This window comes from Sorex araneus, chromosome 2, assembly GCF_027595985.1.
Source record: "Sorex araneus isolate mSorAra2 chromosome 2, mSorAra2.pri, whole genome shotgun sequence".
Lineage (NCBI taxonomy): Eukaryota > Metazoa > Chordata > Mammalia > Eulipotyphla > Soricidae > Sorex > Sorex araneus.
In genome coordinates this window covers 265,276,521-265,286,711 of record NC_073303.1, presented here as the reverse complement: position 1 = coordinate 265,286,711, position 10,191 = coordinate 265,276,521, and positions in this window count along the sequence as shown.

Below are 10,191 nucleotides of genomic sequence, written 5' to 3'. Positions count from 1 at the left end.
GGCCGCTGTGCAGACTCCGGCCCTCGGACTCTCTGTCGGCGTCTCAGTCTGTGGCTCCCGATGTTCTAGTAAGAGCCCAGGAGCTGGGTTTGGGTTTCCGTGTTTGGGCCACACCCACTGATGCTCAGGGTGGACTCCTGGCTCTGTGCTCGGGAACAGTCCTGGCGGGGCTCGGGGGACCCCCAGGGATGCCGGGGAACGAACCCGGGTTGGACACGTGCCAGGCGGCTCCTCCTGCCTCCCCTCGCCCTGCACTGTCCCGCCCCGCGGTGACGGCAGCCCCGGCCAGCTCTCGGCTCAGCTTCCTCGTGGCCCTGTCCGGCGCGTCTGTCCCCCCACCGGTGCCTGTTTCCTGGCCCTGGCATGGGGTCTCCTAGCCGCCGGCTGGGCCTGGCCCTCGGGAGCCACCGGGCCTGACTCAGAGCTCCCGAGTGTGAGGAAGGAGCGGCAGGAAGGCGTTTGGCTCAAGGCCGGTCTGGCCACCCGGGCCCACAGCACGGCTCCCTCCGCCCCTTCCCGCTGCCTGGCCCGGCCCACGGCTGAGGCCTCCCAGCGGCCGTGCCCTCGGCTCCCACCAGCCTCACGTCCTCTGCGATGCCGGTGCGAAAGCAGGCGGGGCTCAGTCTGGGGCTGGGCAGAAGCCCCCGTGCCCTCCAAAGTGGGGGTGGAGGGTCTCCTGCCCGCACGGAGACAGCCTGCCTCACACTGACACACGGTCTCACAGAGACACACTCACAGTTACTCACAGTCACCCACACACGCACGCCCACACAGACGCTCACACAGACACACCACACAAATTCACTCATAGTCACTCACAGCATTCACATAGACACACACATTCACGCAAATACATTCATAGTCACTCACAGCATTCACATAGACACACACACAAGTACACTCATAATTACAGCATTCACACAGACACACACACAAATGCACTCATAATTACAGCATTCACACAGACACACACACAAGTACACTCATAATTACAGCATTCACACAGACACACACACAAATACACTCATACTCACAGTATTCACACAGACACACACAAATGCACTCATAGTTACAGCATTCACACAGACACACACACAAATACACTTATAGTTACAGCATTCACACAGACACACACACAAATGCACTCATAGTCACTCACAGCATTCACATAGACACACACATTCACACAAATACACTCATAGTTACAGTCATTCACACACAAAGACACACTCACACAAATACACTCATAGTTACAGTCATTCACACACAGGCTCACACACACTCATGCTCACACAGACACATACACACTCACACAGACACACCACACTAAAACACTCATAGTTACTCACACAGTCATTCACACACGCTCACATAGACACACCACACAAATACACTCATAGTTACTCACGGTCGGTCATACATGCATGTTCACACACACACACACACACTACTCACATAGACACACTCACACAAGTACACTCATAGTCACATAGACACAGTCATTCACACACGCTCACACACACAGACACAAATCCACTCGTGATCATGCACGCACAACCCACATGCTCACAAACACTTGGACACACTCATATGCCCATGGTGCTCTCCCCGCAGCTGCTTGCTGTGTCCCGGTGTCCCACACTGAGTGTGACCTGGGTCCCACGGTCGATCTTGCACGCACTGGGACTTCCCTGGGCAGGGGCTGAGCTGGAGGACGCGCCCTCCGGGCCGAGACCCCCAGATGAGCCCCATCCGGCACCGGGACCCCGATCTCTCCCCTGACCCGCTCTGGCCGCGGGTCCAAGCCAAGACACAGGGCAGCCCCGAGCCCCAGCAGGGAGCTCTCCTTCCTGCCTCTGCCTCGGCACCCTCGGGGGTGCTTATGTGAGCAGAGTCACCAGACCCAGAATGGAGCACTTCTCCCTGAGCCTGGGCTGAGTGCTTCAGAAATGGAGGGACAGAGCGTCCCGATCCGGCCTCCCAGACCATCTATCGGCCAGCAGCTCTCGGGGGGAACCCGTCACCCACCTCCTGGCGGGGCAGCTACCGGGGCCGACAGGGGACGCAGGCGGGGGCGCCGGGGACCACCGCTGCCCCGACTCTCTGCACGCTTGATTCTCACCCGGCAGAGGGAAAGGCCAGTCTGCGGGGCCGCGGGAACCTGCAGAGCCGCAGCAGCTCCCAGGGAGGTGCCCGCGTGGAGCAGCCTCTGGCCAGCAGGACAGACGCAGGCCGGACCTGGGCAGCCCCTTGGCCTCCTTCAGGGAGCACCGGCCGTCGGGGGTCGCCCCTCCCCCCTCCCCCCCACCCACGGCCTTCTGCTCTTCCTCTGCAGGGCACAGCCCCGCCTCCCCACAGCACACACAGCACACACACAGCACACACGCAGCACACGGCACACAGAACACACACAGCACACGGCACACAGCACACGGCACACACAGCACACGGCACACAGCACACACAGCACACACACAGCACACACACAGCACACGGCACACAGCACACGGCACACAGCACACACAGCAAACAGCACACAGCACACACAGCACACAGCACACAGCACACACAGCACACAGCACACAGCACACACAGCAAACAGCACACAGCACACACAGCAAACAGCACACAGCACACACAGCACACAGCACACAGCACACACAGCACACAGTACACAGCACACACAGCAAACACAGCATACACAGCACACACACAGCACACACACGGCACACAGCACACACAGCACACAGCACACAGCACACACAGCACACAGCACACACACAGCACGAAGCACACACAGCGCACACAGCACACACAGCACACACACAGCATGAAGCACACACAGCACACAGTACACAGCACACACAGCACACACACAGCATGAAGCACACACAGCACACAGTACACAGCACACACAGCACACAGCACACACAGCCGCCCACTGCCCCCACAGCCCTGAGGGACAGTTCTCTGCCATCCACCGCTGACCTGCGGCCACTTCCCTGTGACCCACAGGCTCAGACCCCAGAAGCTGCCCGCCCTGTGCGACCCCCAGAACACACATCACCTTCCTCGAGGAGAATGAGAGCCAGCGGGAAGTTAAAACAAAAAGGCGTGTGCGTTTGGTCGTGAAGTTTGGTCTATTTCAGGCACACACTCTCGGATAATGCCCCGGGACCAGATCACCCCCGGTGGGTCCCGCCGGGTTACATAACTGCTCTCTAAGCGCCTTCCTGCCCCCCTGCTCCTGCGCTTTGGAACTGATCCATTTTTAAAAGTTCAAAGTATCTCTCTGCCTCACACATGACAAGTGCACTTAGAGCTGGGTGGAAGAATTCACCTTCAGCTGCTGCACCCAACTTTCTCGAACAGGAGAGAAGCCCCGGGGCAGACGAGGACAGCAGAGCCCTGACGTGGTTTCCCTCCCCACCCGCGGGGCCACTGCGCGGTTCTGGCATTATTTGCTGGAAGATTGGGCCGATTCATAGCATCCCTTCTGTCTGGAAGCTATTTCTAGCTCTTGGCAAATTCCAAGACACAGAGATAATTTTTAGTTTAAGCTTTATAATCACAAGCTCTCGAGTCCCGAGTGTGCGTCTTTCCAGTAAGATCAAGTTGCAGACCCCAGCGGGTGGACACACACGGTCAGCAGTGAACAGCCCAGCAGATGCTCTAGGTCTCGCAGGGGGGGTCTATCCAGCATGCAGACTGCAGGGAGAGAGACCACACTCAGGTACTGTTCACAGCTTCAGGTTTGGCCGTGTGCGACAGAAGGATGTGTAAACACACAAAAAAGGAGGAAAGGGGCACCACACCGGACACAGGGCCGCAGCGCTCTATCTCTCTCGCCGCCCGTGTTTGGTAGTCTCCAGCCGCTTCCCCCACCCTGGGGAGGTTGATGGCGATGATGAGGCAGGCGAAGGAAGGAATGAGGGCCAGGCTGGTTGGTCTCAGTTGCAGTTTATTCCATTCCCATCTCCATTCTCCTCTGATTCCTCCTGCTTCTTCCTCCCCCATGCTACTTCATTCTCCTTCTCCTCTGGGTCTGGATCTTAATCTGGCTTCTCCAGATCTGGCCCTGGAACTGGCCCTGGCACTGGCCCTCAGCCCACTCTCACAGCCTAGTTAAGTCCCCCAGCATGAGGGGTTGGGGCTTACACATAGGTGTGGTCACAATCAATAGGGGGTAAAGTTCTTTCCCTCAGGGGATGCTTCTTCTAGGACAGATTCTCTTTCAGCAGGACACCCACCCAAGGGCGGAATCCCATGGATGTGTTTCTCCTCTCCTTGTCCAACTAACATATAAGTATTCATATATTAATCATTTTGTATGGACACAGCAAGAGATGCATTAAGCTTATAGAATTGCTTTCCTGGGGTTACCTCAATCTCAGACAACAGTGCTCAGGCCAGATTAGTCTTTCCTATCCCTAGCAGGGTCCTAGTCTCATCGTTGCTTTTGGATTATGACAGTATTTGTCCATGACCAAGCTCTTAACTTATAGTTAAGCATTAGGCACTTTGGCCAGGACCATCTCGATGCCAGGGTAGCGCATAACTCACCGCTTGCCCTGGGTCCGTCCCGTCCCTCGTCGGGACCCTGCTTTTGGGGGTGCTAGGAAGTAAGGGCAGTTAAGGCTTAAGTCGAGAAAGCAGATGCCCAGGAGTGACTAATATTCGAAGCTAATTAAATCCCATGTTACAAAAGCATATTAACAACTGTCTTTCTTTTTCCATACAAAAAGGACATTGTTTTAAAGTAAACTATTCAAAAGACATACGGAGAGGAGAAAGGCATTATTAACTTACAAGTTCAGTGTCCTAGAAAGGTCTGACCTTACAAATCAACAGAGTCTGATTAGGGGAAAAGCTGATTAACTGGTCGGGGAAGAAAGCATAGAGAAGTGATTGCAGATAGACAAAGGAATGGGAGTGACTCGGGAGCACTTTGATGGGTATGACCCGATATGCCTAAGCTCCTTGTGGCAAGGGGAACAGGACATACCAATGTTGTCTAAAATTGTTTAGAGATTATTACCAGATAAGCCCAAACTCTGTGGCAAGGGAGAAAGGACAAACCAATGGTATCCTACAGAAGGATGACATAGAGTCCGCTGAATCGTGGGACCAGCCCATCATGGTGCCTGACATTGCTGAGAACGTATGAGAAGGTGAAACAGCTGCAGATGAGCAGAGGGTCGAGGAAGCAAGTCAGCTGAGACTGAAGCCTCTGTCACAGCCCAGAGCTCACACACCCTGTCAGGGCTCAGTCAGTCACAGCCCAGTGCTCACACGCTGATGTTAGAGCTCCGTCCGTCACAGCCCAGAGCTCACACACACCTGTGTCAGGGCTCAGTCACAGTCCAGAGTACACACATCTATGTCAGGACTCAGTCAGTCATAGCCCAGAGCTCACACACCCATGTCAGGGCTCAGTCAGTCAGTCACAGCCCAGAGCTCACACACACCCGTGTCAGGGTTCAGTCAGTCACACCCAGAGCTCAAACACCCGTGTCAGGGCTCAGTCAGTCAGTCACAGCCCAGAGCTCAAACACACACGTGTCAGGGCTCAGTCAGTCAGTCACAGCCCAGAGCTCACATACCCTGTTAGGGCTCAGTCAGTCACACCTCAGAGCTCACATACCCTGTTAGGGCTCAGCCACAGCCCAGAGCACACACACCCATGTCAGGGCTCAGTCAGTCAGTCACAGCCCAGAGCTCACACACCCATGTCAGCGCTCAGTCAGTTACAGCCCAGAGCTCACACACCCATGTCAGGGCTCAGTCAGTTACATCCCAGAGCTCACACACCCATGTCAGGGCTCAGTCAGTTACAGCCCAGAGCTCACACACCCATGTCAGGGCTCAGTCAGTTACAGCCCAGAGCTCACACACCCATGTCAGGGCTCAGTCAGTTACATCCCAGAGTTCACACACCCATGTCAGGGCTCAGTCAGTTACAGCCCAGAGCTCACACACCCATGTCAGGGCTCAGTCAGTTACATCCCAGAGTTCACACACCCATGTCAGGGCTCAGTCAGTTACAGCCCAGAGCTCACACACCCATGTCAGGGCTCAGTCAGTCAGTCACAGCCCAGAGCTCACACACCCATGTCAGGGCTCAGTCAGTTACAGCCCAGAGCTCACACACCCATGTCAGGGCTCAGTCAGTTACATCCCAGAGCTCACACACCCATGTCAGGGCTCAGTCAGTTACACCCAGAGCTCACACACCCATGTCAGGGCTCAGTCAGTTACATATCAGAGCTCACACACCCATGTCAGGGCTCAGTCAGTTACATATCAGAGCTCACACACCCATGTCAGGGCTCAGTCAGTTACAGCCCAGAGCTCACACACCCATGTCAGGGCTCAGTCAGTCAGTCACAGCCCAGAGCTCACACACCCATGTCAGGGCTCAGTCAGTTACAGCCCAGAGCTCACACACCCATGTCAGGGCTCAGTCAGTCAGTCACAGCCCAGAGCTCACACACCCATGTCAGGGCTCAGTCAGTCTCAGCCCAGTGCTCACACACCCTGTCAGGGCTCAGTCACAGCCTAGAGCTCACACACCCGTCAGGATCCAGTGAGTCAGTCACAGTCCAGAGCCCACACACCGTGTTGGGAACTCCACGGCCTCCTCTGAGTGCACTCTTGACTCTCTGAAGTCGGCTATGGAGAAGTCCCTGTGGAAACTGCCCTCCAGAGGCCGAGACACAGTGCATCTGACCCGTGTTCATTTCTGGCACCCACTAGACTCCCTGCAAGTCCCACCGGAGGGACCCCTGAGTCCAGAGCCGAGAGTAAGTCCGGGCCACCAGTGGTTCACGCTGGGCTGTGGCTTAATAAACACACGTGACAGTAGAGTCTGTGTCCAGGCCGAGGGGATGCCCGGGGTAGTGCTGGGATGATGAGGGGGGGAAGGCGGCAACATCGGAACAACTGGGTACCTTGCATCAGTCTGTGAAGAAAGCAAATTCCCAGGGCAAGGGTGGGGAGTGATTTCTTCTCCCTGAAAAGAGGCTGAAGGCCACCTCAGTTGGAGCCATCCGTAAGAAACATGGACAATATGAAATTCTACTTAGAGACCAAGATTAGACTAAGAAGGAAATCGCTCCGAGCTCCTCCTTGTCTGATTTCTCTCAGATGAACTCTTTCTTCCCGCCCCTCATCTTTGGCTGTTCGATGTCCCCGTGAGCTCTAAACATCAAGGAAACATCCATCTCTTCGTAGAACCTTGACTATTGCTGTGTCAAAAGTGACTAAAGTATTTCAGTGAGCTTTCAAAACTAAGCAATATTCCAGGACAAATATTACAGTGCACCAGTCACGTAACAATGAACAGCACTGTTCTCCTTGGATGTGCACTATCAGAAACCCGTGTGGTGCATTCTGCTGCCTCCATCTGCCGCGAGGAAGCTCAGAGGCGTAGCCAAACCCTATGGCTGGTAAAGGAACACTCAGAGCAGCACTTCCTACTCCTCGCAGCCAGTCTCCGAGACATCGGGAAGAATCTTTGCATCAGACGCATCTATAAGAATCTGGAGTCAGGGCTGGAGCGATAGCACAGCGGGGAGGGCGTTTGCCTTGCACGTGGCAGACCCGGGTTCGATTCCCAGCATCCCATATGGTCCCCTGAGCACCGCCAGGGTTGATTCCTGAGTGCAGAGCCAGGAGTAACCCCTGTGCATCGCCAAAAAAAGCAAAAACAGCAGCAACAACAAAAAAGAATCTGGAGTCAGGCAGCAAAAGAATCTTGGGTCTTTAAAGCAAACTCCAACATCTGACAAGGGCTGATGTCTAAGGCACAGAAAATACAAAAGCCAACAACAATCAAAAACAAACAACCCCACCAAAACTTAGGGAGGGGAGACGAACAGACACTTCCCTGAGACAGACGTACAGAGGCCTCCAGGCACCTGAAAACACTCACTGCCGCAGTCATCTGGACACGCAAAACGAAACAACGACGGCACGTCACCTCTGACCAGTGGGAACGGCTGGTGGCCCCGAGACTGCCAGCAACCAGCGTGGGCTGCTGTAGCAGTTCCTCCTCTTGGCGTCAACCCCCAAACACGAAGCATTCATTTGCAAAGATGTGCATGGGCACGCCTTCCATGCAGGGCTCCGAACAGTAGCCGGGATGGGGGCAGCCCAGATGCCCAAGGGCAGGGGAGAGCTGGCCACCACCGGGCTGCTGGGCTGCTGGAGAGGAAATGAGATCAGGTGGCTCATGCAGTCCGTCATAATCTGGGGGACTCGGCCATCAGGGGGAAGGACGGGCGCCGGACATTCTCCCTCTCCTCTGGGCACAGAGCAGGAGGGGCGGGGGAGAGAAGGTCCCAAACAACGGGCAGCCCTTGGCCTGCACGGGGATGAGAATGGCCAGGAAGGAGCCGTGGGGTGGGGAGGAGGAGGGGACAGCGGTGGCACAAGGGACCAGCCAAGGGTGGGACACTCAGGTGGGCAACCCTTCAGCCCAAGGCCGTGGGTCAGCCCTAGAGGAAGTGTGTGGCCCAAACTACAGGAGGCAAATGCTGTCGAACGTGTTTGCTGAGGAGGCGGGTAGGTGACGGGGAAACGGTTATTGGTGGGGCTTGCTGGCGACGGTGGGGGCTCGGGAACTCGCAGTAACGGCTTTGTGAACCATGGTCAAGTCAAGTCAAGGGAGTGAGTGAAGCCACACTGGAATCGGGCTCAGTAAACAAATACAGCTGTGCTGGGATCGGGCTTAGAAAATAAACACAGCCGAGCTGGGATCAGGTTCAGAAAATAAACACAGTCCTGCTGGGACTGGGCCCAGTAACAAACACAGCCGCGCTGGTCCCACCGCCCTGTGGTCAGTGAGGCCAGGCAGCTCTGCCACGCCCCTGTCTGGCCTGGAGGCGTGAGGAGGCCCTGGAGGCGCTGGGCCTTGTTTTGGGCAGGGCTGGAGAGAAACGCAGCTCCTTCCTTCTGAAAAGGAGCCGTCCTGCTCTCGGCCCCTTTTGCTGGAGACTCTGAGGTCCCGTGTTGCACTTGCGTGTCGGTGACCCCATGCACTTGTTTCTGGGCTTTCAGTTCTATTCCACCCTGTGCATGGATGCCGACTGCAGGCCGTTTCTTTTACCATATGAAACATGGCGGTTTACAGCACTGACGGTGGCGTGCTTTTCCATGGGCCATATCCACTGCAGTGTCCCCTGCGTCCCCCCACCCCCCGCCCCCAAGTCGCCCCAGTGTCCCTCCGGCCTTCCAGGGGAGAGCTTCCCACCGCAGACCGGGTCCCTGCTCCGTGCTTCGCTTCCCACACTTGGGAGAGCTGTGCTCAGAGTCGCCTGTGCGAGGGTCTCCGCCCCTAACCCCAGTGCATGTAACTGCGCCATCTTATCTCTCCATCCAGCCGTGAGGCGACCATCCTCGCCCTTCAGCCAGTCCTCTGGACACGGGCTGGTTCCCGATTCTGGCTGCTGGGAGCAACGCTGCAGTGAGGGCGAGAGACGGCACAGCTTTGGTCCCTTGGGAGTGGCGCGCGTCGGGCACGGGGACCCCTGCTTTGCTTCTTCTCCAGGACCACCGGCTTCCCAGGTTATTTTGTGATTCTATGTAAACCTTGGCCTATTTTGTTCTAGCGCTTCTAAAATGTGACTGGTATTTTCATTGGATCGCACTAAACCTATGTATTAATTTTGGTAAAATGCTCAGTGTATTTGGAAAACACGTTTGGACCGAATTAACCGCCCCCATCCGAGCAGACAAAATGTCGTTCTTGATGTCGAATTCTGTCTTGTGTTGTGTTCTCTGTGTTCTCACTCTCTCACCTCCTTTGCCAAATTTATTTCTTAGCACTCCGTTGTTTGGATGCAATTAAAAGTGGAATTGCTCTCTTAATTTCTTCTTGCTGCGCATTATATGCACGCAGGAACGCAGTAGGTTTTGGTATATTGAATTTGTAGCCAGCTACTCTGTCGTAGTCAATTGCTCTGAGCAGCTTTCTCAAGGAGTCTGGGGGGCTTCTTATCTCTCCTGTCACCTGCAAATAATGATTGCTTCATTTCTTTTCTCATCTGGGTTCCTTTTATTTCTTGTTGCTTTATAATTGCCTTGCAGTACTAAATTAGAAATTAGACTGAGGACTGGGTGTTGCTGGGAGAGCCACAGAGGGGCCTGTGGGACCACCTGGATGCAGATGAGGGGTCGAGCTCAAAGACC